Source organism: Nothobranchius furzeri, chromosome 2 (genome assembly GCF_043380555.1).
Source record: "Nothobranchius furzeri strain GRZ-AD chromosome 2, NfurGRZ-RIMD1, whole genome shotgun sequence".
In the NCBI taxonomy this organism is placed as follows: domain Eukaryota; kingdom Metazoa; phylum Chordata; class Actinopteri; order Cyprinodontiformes; family Nothobranchiidae; genus Nothobranchius; species Nothobranchius furzeri.
The window spans coordinates 29,725,844-29,747,949 of record NC_091742.1 but is presented as its reverse complement, the minus strand read 5'-3'; the positions used below and the strand labels follow the sequence as shown (position 1 = coordinate 29,747,949).

The following is a 22,106-nucleotide window of genomic DNA, read 5'->3' as shown; positions in this document are numbered from 1 at the left end:
AACAGAGAGCTCAGTGGCCGTGTCTGAGAAGTCGACGAAGAGAGGGGTGTTGGTTAACAAGTCAGAAGGTCTTCTGTCAGTGCTGAGAGACAGAAAGTTTGTCAGAAGTACAAGAAGAGAACAATGGATGGAGGCAAAAGGCAAGTAGGAAAGTTGAAGAGGGTGGTTGGTATTTGGAGAGGAGGAGGAGGAGGAGTGGCTGTCTGGACACTACCAGCTATTACAGCATAGTGGGACTCTGGGCGTAGAAATTCCTCCTGCATCTCTGTTCAATGCCACCTCTGTTCAGCCATGTTTGGCATGTCAACAGCCCCGCTGACACAAAGGGAACCATGTCTTCGTGTGACCGACTCTTGTGTGAAGCTACTGTCAGCTTGTGTGTGACTGCATGATCCAGTCATCTCCAACACAGGCTCGTTCCCTCGCAGATGAAGGCAGCAAAGTTGGACATACTAAATATAGAACCCTGGGATTTCCACAATGTGGTACATGCTGACAGAATTGTGGAATTCAACATAAAAATTAAATTCACATTAGAACGCAGAAAGTTGCCGAATTTATTGAAACGGAGGTTCCCTGAGAATCGTATAATACCTATTCTTACTGGCACAGGGTCAGCCACGCCGAGATTCACGTGCATGCTGAACGTACAAATAGTCGCACCCCTAGCTGCCGACAGAACACAGACTTACTGTGTAGAACTGGGCTCTATGCTAAGCTAAAGGAGTACAGCCAGGTCAGGAGAATGACCCCACTTATACATACCGTAAATCCTCTAATACAGGCCGGTATTCAATTAAAGGCCGGGTCTCCAATTTTGGCCGGTGTCGGAGTCAGCGGAGGTAAATAATGGCCGGTCTCTTATTGTGGCCGGATGGGATGTGGTAACAAGCAAGTACGAGCGTCCCAGCGGCAGGGTTATAGTCCCCAAATCAACCAGCAGGAGGCAGTAGGGGTTCACGCAGACCTTTATTAGGCATTTTCTTCAACCCTTTGTAACGCTACAGACACGATCCTCTATCACGCTACCACACAGAGTCACGGTGTCAGTTAACCATGCTAATTCAACCCGCTCCACAGAACACACATCACCTTCCCTGTGGCTTACATAACACTCACACAACACGCAAGGTATTCTTTAAGCTGCATGTCTGCATGCGTTGGCGTTCTTCGGCGTCCTGAGCAATCACAAGGTTGCGTTCTCCATCTCGTTGGGCAGATGTTTAGAAAACTCGACTCGACTCCATCCAACCTTGCGAACTTGCTGGAGAGCAAATCAGCACATAGGAACTAGCAGAAAGATAGGAAACACATATAACACAATACCCAGAATGCACCTGGCTTACAACCCCAGCCAGGTCATTACACTATCAAGTTCAAAGAGAACGTGCTGATTATGCTGCAGAACACTCTGGAGAGCAGCAGTAGGGGGTGTATGAACTACAGTAATCCCTCCGCGGTAGATGCGTTCCAGACCTGGCCGTGATAGGTGAAAATCCGCGAAGTAGGCACTCCCAGCATGCCCCTCGCGGGGATTCCCTTCACGTCGCATCTACGTCACAAACCGTGGCTATAAACGGAAGTCGCCTTTCCAGCTCACCACTCAGTCATCGTTTCTTCAGATTCATGATCAGAGTTTCCAACCTACCGATCAATCCAACGAACTATCAGCTCATAGTAAGTTATCTTACTTACTTCTGGAAAGCCCGGCATTTCTGTGTCACTTCGTAGACGCTCGAACGCTCGGGGGTTTCCTAGATCAGCCGGCGTTTCACCGACGCTATCACTTCCGCGTCTGTGAAACCACGCTCCCTATTGAATTATCGTATGATCACATTCTCTGTGATCAGCAACGCGCTGTGCCGGACCGTAGGTACTGACACGCGATCGTTCATGTCGGTTCATTTTCTTTAATGTTTTCTGTCTTTTATTTGCGCCTGATGTGTTTGGCTGCTGTGGAGCAGGGCGCATCACCTTGTCCTCTGACGCACAGATCACTGATGCGGCCGCCAAGCAGGGAGCGCTCCGCTGTTTTTGCGGTCGGTAGATCTGCCTCCTGAGCACGGCCACAGTAACAATCAGGTGTCGCCACCTCAAAAACTAATTTAACACGCGATCGTTCATGTCGGTTCATTTCCTTTAATGTTTTCTGTCTTTTATTTGCGCCTGATGCGTTTCGCTGCTGTGGAGCGGGGCGCTGCGCGCATCACCTTGTCCTCCGACGCACTGATCACTGATACGGCCGCCAAACAGCGAGCGCTCCGCTGTTTTTGCGGTCGGTAGATCTTTTAGAACTGCAGTTCAAAGGTAACTCATGAGGTGAATATATATGAACCCAGGTAGCAGTTTCTCTTTAGGACTGAGAGGAGATGCAGGAAGATAATAAACAGACAGGACAGAAAAATAGTCAAATAAAAACAAGTTAGTTTTTGTACCTGCTGGTTGCAACAAACAGACACCATTGAAGGTAATCAGAAGTGAGGAACAGAAAATGAAATAATTATTTTAATGTTTAGAGCAGCAGGAACTCCGAGAGGCTGCAGGCGCATCAGTGAGTTTGCGGCTGCTGCGCAGGGGGAGGGGGAGAGGGCTGAAGCAGGGGGAGGGGGAGAGGGCTGAAGCAGGGGGAGGGGGGAGAGGGCTGAAGCAGGGGGAGGGGGGAGAGGGCTGAAGCAGGGGGAGGGGGGAGAGGGCTGAAGCAGAAACTATCGTTGTTAAAAGAAATGTGTTTAACTTTGAAAATGTGGGCGCAATTTTAATTGTCAAAAACTCCAGCGAACCATTAGTTCATTTTGCTCAATTAGAAATAGAGGCCTGCCTCTAATACTGGTCCTCCTTCCAATAAAGGCCTGGAGCTTGATGAGCTTGGGTCAAATACAGGCCCGGGCCTGTATTAGAGGATTTACGGTAACTATGGGAAACACGCTAGACATAAGTTGAATTGTAGGTGGGATATTACTTTAAGCAAAGGCTACTTTGTGCCTTTCTGTTGTCATGGGTAACGTACTGGTCGGCTATTCCACACTGGTCGGTTTTTTCTGAAAACAAACAGAAAAAAGTCAAATAAAAAAAATCATGTTGTCCCAACCCGAGTAAGGGACGGGTGTTCCTTTGATAAACAAGTCCAGCTGTGGCTTTCCACCAACACCGTCTGATCTGTTAGGCCACCATGACCAACTCGAGCTCTTTTAGGGAACCGGCTCCTGGTGTCTGATGTGTAATGAAGACCGAGAGGTTTTATTTGAGACCTTTGTTCTGTACCTGCGTACAGTAGGTTTCACATCCCTATCTGGAGAGTTAATAAGAGCTACAGACCGAGATGCTCACACACAACACTGAGAGAAAAGGAACTAGCGACTCGAAGTACTGTTAGTGCTTTGTAATACATGTGGCCAAAAACTAAATGTTGGGACTCATTTATTCTTGCACACACGCAATAATTAAAACATAGCATAGCAATCCTAGCTAAATCATCTGGATCCCTGTACACTCTGACCAACACAATTCCCACTTAGGATCAGAGTTTGCATTCTTCACATTAGAGATACACCGATACCAGACTCTTCTGAAACCAAATAAGAGTACTTGCATTTCAATACTTGCCAACACCCAGAACCAGCACGAGTACCAATGTTATTTCACCCTTTAAAAGACACATCATGTCTTTTAGAAGATGGATTGAAAGTCAATGGTCATACAATTTTACATGGTAACTTTGATTTACTCCAACTCTAACGTGCTGTGCCATCGGAAGAACTCGAACGGTTTCTGAAAAAAGAGAAGTTGCTCTTCCAAGTCTGCATAGTATTAATGTTAAATTCTGTTTCCCATTTCAGGAATCAGCCTCTCTGTCCCTCATGAAAAAATAAGTAAATAAATAACAGAAAAACAGAAAAAGGACCAAATGTTAACTTGTGGCTGATATGCAACTGTGCCAGCTCAGACACGAGGCTACCACAACCAGAACGTTATGCATGTACATACGTGAGGGCATTGTGTTAGTCCAACAACTATTCATGTGGACATGCCATGAAGCACCATCAAATTAAGCAGGATTAGAGGCAAATTATTGGAGTAACTGAGTGAAAAGTAATGTAAAGTCATTATTCACAAATCAGTTGGGTCTCTGAGTGATTTACCATGAAACCACTGAAAAGTGACATTTTAGAATCAAAAGGGTAAAAATCATTTAAAAATGAGATTTTTCTAAATTAAAACTGAAATGAATTCTATTATTCAGATAAACCAGGAAAGTTAATCGCCCCAACAACCAACATATCTACCTGGGCTGCAGCTGTAGGCGACTTGTTGGGACACAAAATCTTAAAATGTAGAATATTTCTGTTAGTGCATACAACACTTTTGTGTTAAGTTTTATATCAGGTACATGGATGACAGAAGTACAAGGAGTAGTTACTGCAATTTAATCAGGATTGTCTCCATTTTGTTGCAATTTGGTCACCAGACCCTCCCAAAGTTTCCTCACATTTCTCATAGATATATCATAATAGAGGCCGACTGATATGGGTTTTTTGAAGGCCAATGCGATACCGATTTTTAAATTATTTTGTTGCCATTGGCCGATATCTAAAGCAGATTTTTAAGACCAAAAGATATATACCCACATTGTAGCAGCACATTGATACTGTCAAATACCGTATTTTCCAGACTATAAGTCACACTTTTTTCATAATCTGGCTGGTCCTGCGACTTATACTCCAGAGCGACTTATATACCAAATGATGTATATCTGCGCTGCTGCGGACCGGCTCCAGACCAGGAATAAGCTCCTCTGTCCCGCCATCACCTGCTGGAGACTGTGCTGGAGTTGTAACCTGAGACCGAATCCGAACCGAATGAGCCCGATCGGTTCTGTTGGATTTGGACCGTGAATTATGTTTATTGAGCGGGTTGTCACACGGCGTGCTCCGCTCGCTCGATGAGAGAGAGAGAGAGAGAGAGACAGATAGAGAGACAGAGAGAGACAGAGAGAGAGAGAGAGACAGAGAGAGAGAGAGAGAGACAGAGACAGAGACAGAGAGAGAGAGAGAGAGAGACAGAGAGAGAGAGACAGAGAGAGAGAGAGAGACAGAGAGAGAGAGACAGAGAGAGAGAGAGAGACAGAGAGAGAGAGAGAGAGACAGAGAGAGAGAGAGAGAGACAGAGAGAGAGAGAGAGAGAGAGAGAGACAGAGAGAGAGAGAGAGAGAGAGAGAGAGAGAGAGAGAGAGAGACAGAGAGAGAGAGAGAGAGAGAGAGAGAGAGAGAGAGACAGAGAGAGAGAGAGACAGAGAGAGAGAGAGAGAGAGACAGAGAGAGAGAGAGAGAGAGACAGAGAGAGAGAGAGAGAGAGAGAGAGAGAGAGAGAGAGACAGAGAGAGAGAGAGAGAGAGAGACAGAGAGAGAGAGAGAGAGAGAGAGAGACAGAGAGAGAGAGAGACAGAGAGAGAGAGAGAGAGACAGAGAGAGAGAGAGAGAGACAGAGAGAGAGAGAGAGAGAGAGAGAGACAGAGAGAGAGAGAGAGAGAGACAGAGAGAGAGAGAGAGAGACAGAGAGAGAGAGAGAGAGACAGAGAGAGAGAGAGAGAGAGAGAGAGACAGAGAGAGAGAGAGAGAGAGAGAGAGAGAGAGAGAGAGAGAGAGAGAACGCTCCTCCAAACTCATGTTATTATTTTCATAAGTTCATTATTATTTCTCCTGGAGGCGCTCAGTCAGACCGAGTGTTGTGATGTCGGGAGGTCCGGTCTTGGGGAGGGGGCGGGGCCAGTGACGGCAGCTGCAGCGTGATCATCTGTCTCTCTTATTCAGGGACACAGAGAAGTTAAAAGGAGAGAGAAATAGAAGATAGAAGTTCTTGTTCCACTTTATTCTTTTGTTTCATGATGATAAACTGATGTTAAATTCAGCTTAAAGAGAAGCTGGGAGGAAGTTACAGGAGGTCTCGTCTCCTATCTGCTCCTCCAGAGACAGCATGGACATGAGGGTCACCCAGGACAGGTCAGTGCAGTCACTCAGCCGAGCTGGAGGGGGACAGGTGTTGTCCTTACATCAGAAGTTAGTTGTTAGACATTATCGAATTTTGGTTAAAAAAAACCTCAATATTCAGCATCCCTACTAATCATGCAGTTTACCAGGGTTCACCAATCACTGCTAACTCAGCCAGGGCTGCCATCTGGGCTGGAGAAACAAACACAACAGACTTCTCACCCACCAGCTTCACAGCCTCCGATGCTCAGGGAACAGATTGAGGGTGTTTGTGATGGATGAGAGTGAGGCTGTGAAAAGTGTGAAAGGAGAATGAAAAGGCCGTTGCTGGCCTGAAAAGTGGGCTACCATTTACCAAAGTCATTTTCCTCCTGGGTAACACCGCTGCTGAATCAAGGTCATCACTCAGGTGTAACGTAGCTCTCAGCGATACAAGGAGCCTCGTCAGGCTAATGGTTTGCACAAGCAGGATTAATAAACCCCGGCTGCTGCAACAGCTTATTGTCCTAAACACTTAAATATGTTCTACCACCTAAGCGCCCAATGTTCAGTAATGTCACTGTGCAGGGAAGTCCCATTCTTTACTGTGCATATGCCAATAAAGCTGTGATTGACGGAATAGCCATGGTGTTTTATGACTCTTAGAAAATGAGTGGCTTGTGTGTAGCAGACCAGGGCTGTCGCAGTAAAACACCAGCAGCCAGTTCCTGTTTTAGCCCAAACAAGTCGTCTGCACGCCTCTTTTATTTGTCAGTGAGAACAAGTGTGTGTACGACAGCCCTGCCTTATGACCCTGCACACTTCCCACTCACGTTTCACTTTTTATGCTCACATCCTGTCAGTGTGGCGGCCTCTCTGCGAGGCTTCTTCTGCACCGCTGCTGCAGTGTTTTCGTTCGTTTGTTTAACTAGTTGTGAGCCAGTCCAGGTTCACCCCTAGAGAACCCAAACCAGCACAACACTTTTCTTCTGATTGCTGACTAACTTAAAAATGATGTGTTGTTTACAGACTAAAACCAGTCTTCAGTGTCAGATGGGTCGTGTTACTGACTCAGCCAGTCAAGCTGAATATTGGTTATTCCACCTACCAGCTAGTGTTTGAATCACCATCTAAAGCACTCCAAACATCTGATCTGGTCAGGCTTTATTTATATAGTCCGACACTTTAATGCAGATCAAACTTCTTTAAATATACTTAAAATAATCATCTAATCATCATTTCAATTACAAAACTTACAATAATTATAACTGGTTTGTTTTATTTCCTTTGTTTTTAACAGATGCTTTTATTTTGTACATTCTGGGTTATGGTTGTATTGTACCAACTGTAACCAACCTTCCTTATAAAGGCAGGAATACACCAAAGGCGTCATCAGCCGTGTGTGTTATTGTACTCGATGCAATGCTCTGACCGGTGTAACGGGAGTTTGATCTGCTCTAAACCAAGTGGTGGTCATGCAGCTGAAGCAGCTGGCTAGTAGGAGCTCAGCGATGAGGTGTTTCCAGGTTGCTCAATTTATTGTTCGTGGAGTTCAACGATGCCGTTGACGAGAAATCCAACACTAGGAATGTGAGTCTCACAACAACTCAACATTCAATTAGATTACAATTCTCAAGATTCAGAATCGATTCTCTTGGTGTCAGCTAGAGCGTAGGCTAGAATGTGTGTGTGTGTGTGTGTGTGTGTGTGTGTGTGTGTGCGTGCGTGCGTGCGTGCGGTGTGTGTGTGTGTGGGTGTGTGTGTGTGTGTGTGCATGCGTGCGTGCGTGTGGTGTGTGTGTGTGTGTGTGTGTGTGTGTGGTGTGTGTGTGTGTGTGTGTGTGTGCGTGTGCGTGTGCGTGTGTGTGTGTGTGTGTGTGTGTGTGTGTGTGTGTGTGTGGTCTGAAACAGCGTGTCGGTATATGTGAAACACCTTCAACTACTAAACAGGTTTATAACACCAGCAGCATCTTTTCACATAAATCAGTAACACCCGTCACTGAACAGAACTAACAGGCATGAATTAGTCTTAAATGTCAATCTAGCACATGCAGTCAGCATGAAACACACAAACTGAACAGGGTAACGCCATTTAAACATTATAAAACAACTGAACTTAGTTAAACGCACACAGGATCATAATAAAGGTACGTCTGTCGTATTTCAGCAGCATAGGAACACACAGAAAGAAGCGGTGCAGCTAGCGCTGGCTCCAGCGATGAGGACTACAATTCTTCTGTATTTGTCTACAAGTCAGTATGGTAAACCATTTTAACAATTAATCAACAGCACCTCTTCATAGTTCCTGTTCTACACAACAATAATATAATTTGTCCTTGTCCAAATCATATTCTTACTAGTCAAGTAGAAATGATAACCAAGGATATTTATCATAACTGCACTTAGGGCTGGGCAATATCTCAATATGCTCAAAATATCAGGTTCATTTCAAACAAAACGACTCAGTAATGTTCATCGATGTACAACCAGTGTATTTCTAGCGTTAGCAGGCGTAGCTACCACATGCACGTGTATTTTCATGTGTCTGCTTGATCAGGAAACCTCTGGCTCAATGTTCTGCCTTCAACTTTGAATTTAGCTTTGTGGCTTTTATTATTTGGACATTTGTTCGAAGCTAGCGCTAGCTTGCTTCGTCTCTAAGTGGTCTATATGTGTATTTTCACATGACTGCTCAATTAGGAAACCTCTGGGTCAATGATCTCATAAAGACTGCGTTTGGCTTAGAACCCTAGCAAAGGTGCTATATAATTACTGGCCATTTACCAGTTACCATACTGGAATCACTGGATGATAGGATATGAGCCACCTATAAATGCAATAACTTTACAGTTACAAATATATAATCCATAAAAGTGATAGTGAGACTGTTAACCGATAGATCAATCGATCGATGGTTAGATAGATATTGATAGTTAGACTCCAGATCCAGTTTACATAGAAAAATACAGAATAAATGAATCACGTAAAACACATACAGATAAAAACTACATGTGTGCTAACAGACAGCTATGCCGTGGTTCTGAAGCTCAGACTAGGGATGCACTGAAAGTTCAGCCACCAAAGGTTTTCGGCCAAAAATGACCCAAAAGTGCTTTTTCGGTTTTTGGCTGAAACAAAACAAGTCACAGAGCCAAAACAGGAAGTCAGGTGAACCCAGCTGTTGTTTCATCCCTCATGTGGCAACTTGCTCTTTGCTTGTTGTTACCATCCTTTCTACACACACACCCACCATGTCCTGAACACGGGCATGGTGGGTGTAGTCAATAGGCTTTGGATCATGTGTGTGAAGCGTGTTTAATCTCATGAAGCACACACACTCTGTTGCTGATGCTGCTGCGACGTTGTCTTCCTCCCTGGACGAGTGAATATCTACAACAGAGGGTGAACACTACTCTTCAGAATCAGAGTCAGCCATTACCAGACAAAGAGCTTCGTCAACAATGAACAGACCTGTCAGCATTCTAATATATAATAATATCTGTGAGCTCCGCTCGGCTCCTCCTTTCCTCAGGCGGGAGTCTACAGGTGAAAACTCTAAACTCCAAAAATGTCAACAGAAACACCCAAAGGTTTTGCTCAGCCTGAAGCTACACATCTCCACTAGGGCTGCACGATATTAGGAAAACCTGCCATATTCAATAACAGTTGCGATAAATGAACAAATACTGAAGTATGCAGTGTTGATGTCGTCTGGCGTGTGACGTCTGCTCTGGGTTCAAAGCAAACAAAAACTAACGCATGAATTCCATTACAACATAACATTTTTACTGCAAAAATATGCAGCTGCACCTGCTACTGTATTAGCAGCTGCACCCGCTACTGTATTAGCAGCTGCACCCGCTACTGTATTAGCAGCTGCAGCTAATACTGTATTAGCACCTGCAGCTAATACTGTATTAGCAGCTGCACCCGCTACTGTATTAGCGGCTGCACCCGCTACTGTATTAGCGGCCGCACCCGCTACTGCATTAGCGGCTGCACCTGCTACTGTATTAGCGGCCGCACCCGCTACTGTATTAGCGGCCGCACCCGCTACTGCATTAGCGGCCGCACCCGCTACTGTATTAGCGGCTGCACCCGCTACTGTATTAGCAGCTGCACCCGCTACTGTATTAGCAGCTGCACCCGCTACTGCATTAGCAGCTGCACCCGCTACTGTATTAGCAGCTGCACCTGCTACTGTATTAGCAGCTGCACCTGCTACTGCATTAGCAGCTGCACCCGCTACTGTATTAGCAGCTGCACCCGCTACTGTATTAGCAGCTGCACCCGCTACTGCATTAGCAGCTGCACCCGCTACTGTATTAGCAGCTGCACCCGCTACTGTATTAGCAGCTGCACCTGCTACTGCATTAGCAGCTGCACCTGCTACTGTATTAGCAGCTGCACCCGCTACTGTATTAGCAGCTGCACCTGCTACTGCATTAGCAGCTGCACCTGCTACTGCATTAGCAGCTGCACCTGCTACTGTATTAGCAGGTGCACCTGCTACTGTATTAGCGGCTGCACCTGCTACTGTATTAGCGGCTGCACCTGCTACTGTATTAGCAGCTGCACCTGCTACTGTATTAGTGGCTGCACCTGCTACTGTATTAGCAGCTGCACCTGCTACTGTATTAGCAGCTGCACCTGCTACTGCATTAGCGGCCGCACCTGCTACTGCATTAGCAGCTGCACCTGCTACTGTATTAGCAGCTGCACCTGCTACTGTATTAGCAGCTGCACCTGCTACTGCATTAGCAGCTGCACCTGCTACTGTATTAGCAGCTGCACCTGCTACTGCATTAGCGGCTGCACCTGCTACTGTATTAGCAGCTGCACCCGCTACTGCATTAGCGGCTGCACCCGCTACTGTATTAGCAGCTGCACCCGCTACTGTATTAGCAGCTGCACCCGCTACTGTATTAGCAGCTGCACCTGCTACTGTATTAGCGGCTGCACCTGCTACTGTATTAGCGGCTGCACCCGCTACTGTATTAGCAGCTGCACCTGCTACTGCATTAGCGGCTGCACCCGCTACTGTATTAGCAGCTGCACCCGCTACTGTATTAGCAGCCGCACCTGCTACTGTATTAGCAGCTGCACCCGCTACTGTATTAGCAGCCGCACCTGCTACTGTATTAGCAGCCGCACCTGCTACTGTATTAGCAGCTGCACCCGCTACTGTATTAGCAGCCGCACCTGCTACTGTATTAGCAGCCGCACCTGCTACTGTATTAGCAGCTGCACCTGCTACTGTATTAGCAGCTGCACCCGCTACTGTATTAGCAGCTGCACCCGCTACTGTATTAGCAGCTGCACCCGCTACTGTATTAGCAGCTGCACCCGCTACTGTATTAGCAGCTGCACCCGCTACTGTATTAGCAGCTGCACCCGCTACTGTATTAGCAGCTGCACCTTCTACTGCATTAGCAGCTGCACCTGCTACTGTATTAGCAGCCGCACCTGCTACTGCATTAGCGGCTGCACCTGCTACTGTATTAGCAGCCGCACCTGCTACTGTATTAGCAGCAAAACAACAAACTGCATGCATGCAGTTTCTCAGTGACTTTAAAACATCACCTCAGTTCTGAAAGAACGGATAACGCTCAAAACGCGCGGATTGTTCCTGATGTAAGAGGCGAGTCTCCGCTTTGCTTTGGTTGTTTTGGCGTTGACATCATCCTAGCGCACAACGTTCTGTAACTCTTAAAAAAAACAGTAAAAACGGTGAGAAACGGCTGGCAGTGAACGGGTTAAAGGCAATATTGCAACTTTTGATGCTTAAAGGGTACATTTTACAGTCCTTCTAATGCTATGGTTTTAATTATTGACACAACTGCCTTCGGTGTTTTGGTTTTCGGTCTTGGTTTCCGCATTTTTGGTTTCAGCCAAGAATTTTCATTTCAGTGCATCCCTAGCTCAGACTGATAGAGAATGGCACTAAGGTTAATGTTGGACAACAATCAGTACATCTTATGCATTTAATCTGCTGATGTATTTATGTATACAATTTCTGTAAACAGCTTGAAGGGAATTAACTTGTAAATATTTTACAGGAGAAAAAAATACCGATATATATATATATATATATATATATATATATATATATATATATATATATATGTCGTATATCTGAATTAAGCTGAAATATATCTAGATTAGGGCTGGGCGATATGGCCCCAAATCTATATTGTGATATAATCTGAAGCATGTGCGGTAACGATATATATTGCGATATATTTTTTCCTCTGTTTATAAATGTCAAAATGGCATGCTTTTAAATATCCTCAAGTGGCAAATATATGCCACTTGAGGCATTTGGCCTCCTCCACCCACGCCATGCTTGCAGTCACAGCCATTCTGTTATCCCCGTGTCAGCAGGGTGCACATCTTAGTGACGTCATGTGTTATTGCGATATCGCAGTATTGCGATATAGCCAAAAACTCTATCATTACCCAATTTTATACCGTTTCTACCTTATATGGTTTATATTGCCCACCCCTAATCTAGATATGTTTTGGTCCATTTCGCCCAGCCCTAACTGCACCAGTAGGAACTTAGTGCAGTTAGGGTCTCCTGTTTCCATCCTTTAGTGTTGACTTGAGTATTAAACCCAACTCTGACCAGTTGTCAACAGGTAAACCTTTTTTGGTCTTTTTACAGAAACTCAAAACAGGCTATTAGGCTAATTTAATTAAGGACAAAAGGATGAAAGTGTAATAAAAAATTACAGAAATTACTTTGATTTTACAAGTTAATTTTTCCAAGTAGAATCATTGAGAAGCAGCAATAAATCTCTTCTGGAGTCCAAACCCTTTAAAGAATGTAACCTTGAACTTTACAGAATGTGTGTGTGACTTATTTAACACAGATGTGAAATCAATTCATGTAAAGTAATCGCAGTGACCGGGATCATTTCTCAGACTGTAACTGTGCACCAAAATGTTCCGTTCCGGCTAACCGGCTATTAACCGTTAAAGGACGTCAATAACCGGTTAAAGAAGTTTTGGAAAACGTGCGTCCTTACTGCATCAGATTTAAAGAAACATTCGAGTCTTACGCACACTGGAAGCGTCAGCGGCGCAGAACGTCAGCACTTCCAGTGTGCAGTAGGGGTCATTTCTCATTAAAAGTGTCCTTTTTAGTAAGGAGTTCGTGTTAAAATGTCATTGTTGGCCTTACTGATGCACTTCCAACTACGCACGTTGTGGCAAAACTGGTAAAAGAAAGTGTTTGTTTCCAGTCGTAATATTCAAGTTATTCTGAATGTTTTTGTTGAATTTTCATGGGATCCGTGTTTAAAGGTCAGAGACGTGCAAGATCTGGATCTAGGTCTCCACCAGCATCAGTTCATCTTCAGCCTGGATTATTAAATATACATGCTGCACAACCAAGAGTGGAAAGTTAATATGAACTGCTGCATATTCACATCAGCGAACAGGATTTTAACTGTGGCGCTGGTTCCTGTGCCCTGAGCACGTAGCATCACAAAAACACCATCAGCACCTGGAACATCTGCATCTGTAAACAGGTTTGCTGTGAGTTCAGCCCAGTGCAGCAGCTGAACACCTCTATGTATCTGAACCCAACGGCTGCGGCTTACACACTCCCCACATCAGCGTGCATCAGGCGCGTGTTTGTTTAATCATTACCAAAGATGATGGCTGGCTGCTGTAGAGAAACTCGGGGGTGAACTTTAACACCTGTGTCATGAAAAACCAAACATCTGATTCATGTTTCACTTCTGTAAGAGTGTAGCAGCAGCAGGCAAGTCACCTCTAAACAATCACCAGAGGACTCCCCGTAGTGGAACACAGAGGCTGTCCTGCACGCGTGTCTGAGGCCGGGTGCAAGAGCAGGTTAAAGCCGCAACATAAAAAATGGCACTGATCGACAGCGTGCGAGAGACCATATCCTGTTTTTCTGTCATAGACGAAACGTTTGTGTGGTGAGAAAACGTCTTACCGAGAGCCGCAGCTCTGTCTGGACAACATTTGAGCACCAACATGCAGCATTCTGGTCCTGGCACGATAAATCTGATATGTCTGAAAGTCCCAGGCGTAACAAGACTACATCCACATTCTGACTTATTCACATCTTAACCGAGACACACAGGCTCCGTTCACACTTGGCAGCTACCATTCGGGACGTTCCGATCACCTTTTTTGCTCCCGATCCGAGTCCTAGTCATTAGATTTCGAGTATCTTCCGATACCGAGTCTCAATGCGATACTTTGGCAAAGCATTGAAGAAAGAAAAAAGGGAAAACGTGTTCTAGTTTTCCTTTAGTGTTTTTATTATTACTTAGGTACTTCTTCCTTTCTGTATTTCTGTCCATCACTTGTTTAGGAAGTACACCGATAAAAAACGTGTTATGAAAATTTAAAATAGTGAAGTTGCTCATATTTCTAATCGTCTTCATTATGCAGCGCTACAGAGTGATGCGCATACCCGTGATGGGGGAAGCGTACGGCGCCACGGCCAGCAGGCTAACTTCTCTGCACACACCTGTAGTTTCTGGCGCAGTCAGCTCCGTTGCTGCAGAATGACAAACCACGACGTTTCGCTGTCGGTCTGCATTTTCTCTGTTTATTCACAAACCTTTCACTGTGGTTTTGTTTGAGATGGTGCTGTGAGCCGGGACTTGATGCAGACCAATGACTGACTGTGGCACAGGAAACAAGCCAGCGGAGTAAATGGTTTGTTTAGAAGGCGGTCTTTTCCAGCATCTTCGATGCCCAGTGTGCACACATGACAAGTGGCTGTTACTCTGCTTTTATAAAACCACCAGACATTTAGCTCTCCTGAAGAAACGCGTGAACTCTGCGTTAGCCTGCTAGCTAATAGCTGCGTGCTACGGTGTCTGAATTCCCACCTGCGGTAAACTGTGTGAGGGAAAAGTCTTTTCTTCCTAGAAACAAAGAATACTGATGTAGAAGGACTTGTTGAGATAAAAACGAAGCCATTGTTGTTCCATTTGAAAATATACATCTCAGGATGAATTTAAAAAGTTTAGTTGTTTTAGAAGGTTTAATTTGATCTTTTTCACTCCATTCTGATCTTTTGAAAATCACGTGGGATTTTCAAAAGATCAGGGACCGATTGTGTTGGGACCGATTTCCCATGACGTGATCGGATTGAAGCGTCTCTTGCTATGATAGAGAGAAAGTGGTTAAATGCAGGTCATCAGGGGTTTAACATGTAATCAAAATCTCTCATAAATGTCTCAATGGATTTTACGTAAACTTTCAGAACGTAATCAGCTACTAGGTGAACTCATTGTAGTTCAAAATGGTTCCCACAGAAAATAAACACTCGCAAACACAAATAAACTACTAGAACTATTAGGGATGTGTATTGGTAAATTCTGGTGATACAAAACGTATCAGGATACAGGGAGACGATACGATATATCACGAGATATTGTGATACATTCAGCCAGAGGATATTAGCGATTTTTAGACTGAAATTATTGTAGGAAAATTCAATAAACAGCCCAAACTGATACTTAACATATTTAACATAAGGTATCTGAACCACAACAGAGGGATTTACATTTCAGTGATGGAAACAAAACCCACTGCTGCCAACTTGTAGTCGGCGTTTGAACTGCACCAAAAGAAAAAAAAACCACTAATGTTTGCATGTAAATTCCTCCAAAAATCCAATACACGACTTTCAAAGATCGATATAATATTGCAGGAAAAAATATTGTGATATGTTGTTGTATTGATATTTTCTTACATCCCTAATAACTATATAAAATTTTAAAATGGCGTCATAGATGCTGAGAGCCATTAACGGTATTAACAAATCAATATCTTGGTGTATGACATGATGAAGCTGAAAGTTTAATTTTTAAGATGTTGATACTAAACAAAAATACTGAAGTTTATCTTAGTTCAACACTAACATGATGCTGGGATCTCCGTTTCTGTTGAAGACTTGAAGCTGTGCGGCGTATATTAGGGCTTAGCGATTTTAGGACAAGAATAAATTGTGGATGAAATTGCAATTTCAATTCAAATCACAATTTTTTACAAATGAAGCTGCAGCACAATAGTCAGACTGTACAGTAAGTAGGGCTGCAGCTATCGAATATTTTAGTATTGGAATATTCGATTGAATGGATTAACAGGGAAACTGGTCTGCTGCTAATATGAAAACTAAATCAGAAAAGGCTCAACATGTGATTTAACTTGAGAGGTAAATTGGTGTTTTGTAGTTCTTTTCCAGTGGACATTTGTAGTTAATGAATATTTTATGGAACAAAATTACAAAAGCTTATATATCATTAACATTTAAGCTTGTATTAATAGCACCCATTATAGGCTAAATAACATATCCAAATATATCCACAGATGATGGTATTTCATTCAGACGTTCAGTAGTAAGCTACTGGAAATGCTAATATTTCATTTCTACAAGGGCTGCACAACATATCGTAAACATATCGTTATCGCGATATCAGCATGAGCGATATGCATATCGCAAAGAACAAAAATATCGCAACGAATGGTCAGCTCAAATGTTTGCTTCACATAACGCGTTCTGTCAATCAAACAGAAGCATGATGTTTAACAAATAAAATAGAGCTCTTCGCCCATTTGGTCAATCGGGTGGGTTCTCATAGGTTAGATTCCCACCCCCGAGGTGGACGGCACTTAATTTTAAAGGTTAGCAAACACCTGAGTTCGCTTTGTTCTGCTGATTCTGCTTTTCCCGGGATCCACGATCGCCTTTTCTTGGTCATTTTCTTTTTCCCTTTCCTCACATCTTTTGCATTTCTCATTTTTATGATTTTTTTATTTCTTTGTTTGATTATTTTTGTTCCTGAGTTAAGTTATTATTTATCGCAAGTAATGTCGTCATCGCAATATAAATCACTGTTATCGAATATCGCAGGTTTTCCTAATATCGTGCAGCCCTAATTTCTACTGGTAACAATGTAATGGTGGCATATCTATTCATTATGTACGAGTTACCAACATAATCCAGTCTAAATTATACTCCAAGACAGAAGCGTTTACGAGTTACATGCTACACGGCTTTCCGTAGCCCTGCTGCAGTGTGGAGCAGGCTCGTAGCAACAACCCGAACTCCAGGTATCTGCAGAGGTTCTGCTCCATACCGCTGTAGCTGCAGACATCCACAAATACATAGGACAGTGGGGATGTTTCTTCTGCTTGTAGAGCTTAGTCATTCACAGCCATCGTGTTTTTTCTGAACCCCACTTGATCACGAGCATACTACATGCTAGCATTAGCCAATCTGCCCAGAGTTGAACACTTGATCCCAATACTTGGACCGTTTCTGCCTTTCCTAATGGTCTGTGGTTTTGCTGGTTTCTCTATTTACCTCCATTGCACCTAGACTACCACACTGTGTGCCAGACTGCCAGTAAAATGTGTTTAGACCGTGGTGCACTTCTTTAACGAAGCTTTGAATCAGTAAAAAAAGATGAAGGAATTTAATGAATAGAGCCGCTGCATCATGGACAACGACAGCAGCTCCTCCGTCACACAGCAGACGGACAGAGGAGCACCGACTCACACAGGCTGCTGCAGCTCCGACGTCAAAGGAATACAGCAGGTCTTCCCTGCCACGTGTGCAATACCTAAACTCTGGTTCATAGTATACAGTCAGTACACACTTGATGTTTTTATACATTAGGCCATTTAATGTTGCTACAATGCTTGTATATGTTTAACTGTTTTTAGTGTGTGTAATACTGCTGCTGCATTGTAATCTCCCAGTTTGGGATCAACAAAGTACATCTATCTATCTATCTATCTATCTATCCATCTATCCATCCATCCATCCATCCATCCATCCATCCATCTATCTATCTATCTATCTATCTATCTATCCATCTATCCATCCATCCATCTATCTATCTATCTATCTATCTATCCATCTATCCATCCATCCATCCATCCATCTATCTATCCATCTATCCATCCATCCATCTATCTATCCATCTATCCATCTATCCATCTATCCATCTATCCATCTATCCATCTATCCATCCATCTATCCATCTATCTATCTATGATTCACTTCAGCCCTGACAGTAAACATGACAGGAAGTGACGGACCATCAAAACACTAAAAGCTGTTACTCCAACAAGGCAAACGAACTAAACCACAGTAAGAATTGTGTTATAAAGGCCAGGTGAACTACTCCAAACACCAAAGACAACCTTAAGATGTGTTTTTTATTAACTCTGCAAAGGTTTGTGCCATTAGAAAAATTCCATGTTTTAAGAAAGAAGAGAAGCGGTTTCTTCAGGTTGACAGTGTTGCTACGGCAAACTCCTTTCCGCCGTTAGGAAGCTAGCACCTCACACTCTCACCTCACACTCTCAAATGATGTCGAGTGACGGATTGAAAATGAGCAACAGACGACCACATCCATACAGCAGGTCTTGGATCAGTCAGGCACGCAGGAAAAACAAACAAAACAGAAAAAAACACCTGTGCCGCTTTGATGATCACATGATTACATGGTTTAAAATTGGAAATATGATTAGTGCATACCATCCATTGTGGTCAATGTTCTTTCTAAAATGCTCACACTGGAAATGATAATGTCTCAGTTTTGGTTTCACACTAAACTCCAGCGTACAGCAACTGTCCCAAACCACTCAAGAGAAGGCTGAAGGTCATGTGACTGGGCCAGCAAATGCAACGGACATGCAAAACATGCCACCGTGTTCCAGGAGCACGACTCACTGCAACCATTGTGCTACATGCTCAAGTCACTACATTCAGGAAGCATTCCAGAAATGCTGGCTCAAAACAGGACACACACACACACACACACACACACACACACACACACACACACACACACACACACACAGTGGTGGAGAATGCAGCTGTTGCCGTATGTTCTCTTGGACAAAAGAGCACCATTTCCATACATCGAGAGCAGTTCAAGCACAAACACACACTGGCAACCAAAGAACAAGCGACGGCGGTAAAAACATACCCCTTATTAATCACAACGGCTAGTGTAAACGTCAAAGTCACCATTGGACCTGAAACCTGATGTAGTCATCACAAATCAAACACAGCATAGTAAATGTTATTGCTTTAATGTTTCCAGATGTTTTGAAATGCGTTCCAATGAAAAAGTTATCAAGGATAATATTTTCTCTTCAACAACTTCAGCTAGGAGGTAGAAATTAGACACTAGCTAGTTCATTCAATTCAAGTTTATTTATAAAGCGCCAAATCACAACAAGAGTCGTCTCAAGGCACTTCACATAATAAACATTCCAATTCACAGGTCATTAAGCCAATCAGAAATAAAGTTTCCTATATAAGGAACCCAGCAGGTCGCATCGAGTCACTGACTAGTGTCAGAGTCTTTAAAGCAATCCTCATACTAAGCAAGCATGCAGCGACAGTGGAGAGGAAAACTCCCTTTTAACAGGAAGAAACCTCCAGAGAATCCTGGCTCAGTATAAGCAGCCATCCTCCACGACTCACTGGGGATGGAGAAGAGAGTCACTTATTGGATTGCTGCCATCTTTACTAACTAAAAAAAAACAAATAGCAGTTTATCTGAAGGGATTTTTAAAACTGCCGTCAACTTAGCACTGTGCTGAAAAATTAAATAACCACGTTTAATTGTAATTTACCATGAGTGGCTAATTTTGCAGGACGTGTACAGAATTATAAACTACTGATATTTATAAGTATACAATTTCAATATAGCTGGCAGTTACCTGCAGCTCAATTAAAGGAGTGGATCACTTGTTTAATCAATACATTTGCAATGGTCTCTAGTAGGAACGAATGCCTTGTGAGTTGTACTTGGGGCAGGGGTTGCCCACATCACAGCTTATTTCCTGACGTTTAGACATCAACCCCCAGATTTGGATAGCAGCAACATGACTCTACCACTGACTCTGTTTGCTCTGCAACATGGATGCTTTATCTCTACAAATATCACAATCATGGAGGACTTCTGCTGTGTGGCGGTGTTGCTAATGCTAACGGTTAGCTTCTACTAGCTGAGATGTTCTCTGCGGTTTCCTGGATGTTAAACCAACAACAGCCTTCCCTATTGTGAGTCATGATGGGCGAGTCCATGAATGTTAAGTGACAGTGTGACGTAGAACTGTCAGGCTTTTCTAATCTTAGAGTTTCACCGTCCTTTTTCTATCAGAGGCTACTGCAGGAGATAGGTGTAGGAGACTATTTTTATGTTCGGCCTGCATGAATAACCAAGAGTGACTGATTATAATTTAAAAGAACATTTAAAGAAAGCTTTTTCAGTCTGCCACACCTTTAAGACTGGCTCATCAGTCTGATCAGGATTATTCTTTGTTTCTCCAGACTGAGGCTGTTAGAGCCACCAGCAACAGGTAAGATCTTGCTTGTTCACAGCTCTTCCACAACAACCCACATCAAAAGATCGGAACCATCCCTTCAGATCCAAAAGCCCAAATACTGACAAACAGATGAAAATGAATTAAATGGTCAAATTAAGAATCTGAATATCCTACAAGAACAAGGTTGTGATAGCTGCTGTGATGTGTGTGGCCACTGCAGATGCTGGAGCCAGTTTTCACAAATATTCCTGAAGTAGAGCTGGACCAAGCGTTCAACCAGCCACCTGCCCCACAACAGCCAGCCTCTCAGCTCTGAGCAGCAACGAGCAGAGGAGGAAGTGAGGGGAAAAGCGGACGTAAAGACCACAAACCGGGTTTCTGAAGCACTTCCCTTCACCTGAAAGCCAAAATACAGCTAAAGCAGGTGAGAGTTGGAGGGAGAAGCAGCCCCGAGCTACTGAGACCTGATGTTCGCCTCCTGAACGTGGGAAGTCCACACACGACACGAGTAAAGACTAATATCTGTAACTACATGCTTAACAAAACGCTAACAAATAACCAATTCCTCTGCGGGAAAACTACCTGAAGTTGGCTAGCTGCTGGTTAGCGTTTCAACAAGCTGGTTTTAATCACGGTTTGACTGAATTAAAGCTCACTCTGACGGCCGGAAGTTATGGATTTAAGTCAATCACGACTGAAAACTCACCGGGTTGTCCCTGGGGAGGTGGCACTGACTGAAGTAGGCACGAAGTCTGGTCTCGGTGGCACTTTCCCCGACCTATCAGCCTGTCTGTCCCCGGCAGCGGCGGACTAGACTCTCAGCACTAACGCCATCCACAAGCCCCGCCTTTCAGAGGTTTGATTGGTCAATCATAGAAGCGACACAAAATGGGCCAATCAAGTGGCTTTGTTTTGTTTTTATTGTCCAATGGCAGTGCGACGATTTATGGTCCTTCTGCGGCGCTTGTGGCAGTCTGGGTGAAATGAGCAAACCAAACTTTTATTGTTTCGGTGATATTTATTCTCTTATTTTAACTTTAAAACCCCTAGTTTCAGTCAGTGCTACTTCTCTATTGTTTTAACATCTTTCTATATAATGTATGACATTTATAGTGCTTCATGCCATATGTGTAACTATTCAAAATAATTTTAAAGCTTCAAAAGATTCAGGTTTTTCATAATTATAAAATTTTTAAAATTCTCATTAATGTCCTAATAAAATGATTGCATTTGAGTTTTCTGGATGTGCTTTTTGTGCATTAGACCAGATAATATAGTTGTGTTTTGAGGATTTGTCCACCCTGGAGGAAACCTGGCTGAAGGTTGAATTGCAAAGCAGGAACACAGAATCACAAACATACAAGATAGTTAAAAATGCCAAAGCTTTATAGTCAAAACATTACGTTTTTACTATCACAAGGACACAGAAAGCAGCATTTTGCCTCCATTTCTCCACAAAGCAGACAGTAGCCTTGAAAGGCTCAGTGTTGTTACAAGTGTGGGTGAAGTTATGCACAGGGTACACTTCCAGTATGTTTAGTAGTACAACACTGTTCAACTGCGACACCTGCTGGTGACTGCTTGTGCTGCTGTTACAGGTGCAGCGGTGGAATAACTGCAACACTTTCTCTAAAAGACAAAGAAGAAATGCTCATTTTCGTTCATGCTGTCGGATTAGTGTTAGCCTTTAAATTTCATGCAATAATATAACAATTCATGATCATCTTATTTATGTCACCGTGAAACATAAGTTTGCCATCGAATCCCCCCCCCCCCCCCCCCCCCCCCCCCGTTG

The 22,106-nt window shown here is 43.6% G+C and overlaps 1 protein-coding gene across 3 annotated transcripts in view; it reads right to left on the bottom strand.

Annotated features, from left to right (window-relative positions):
* Window positions 1–21,156, bottom strand: part of fam49a (family with sequence similarity 49 member A) — a 57,975-nt gene extending 36,819 nt beyond the window's left edge. For all 3 annotated transcript variants that reach the window (XM_015948353.3, XM_015948352.3, XM_015948354.3), the window contains exon 1: window positions 21,018–21,156. The gene's annotated coding sequence lies outside the window, so the exon portion shown is untranslated. The remainder of the gene's footprint in view (window positions 1–21,017) is intronic.
* Between the last annotated feature and the right edge of the window lie 950 nt (window positions 21,157–22,106).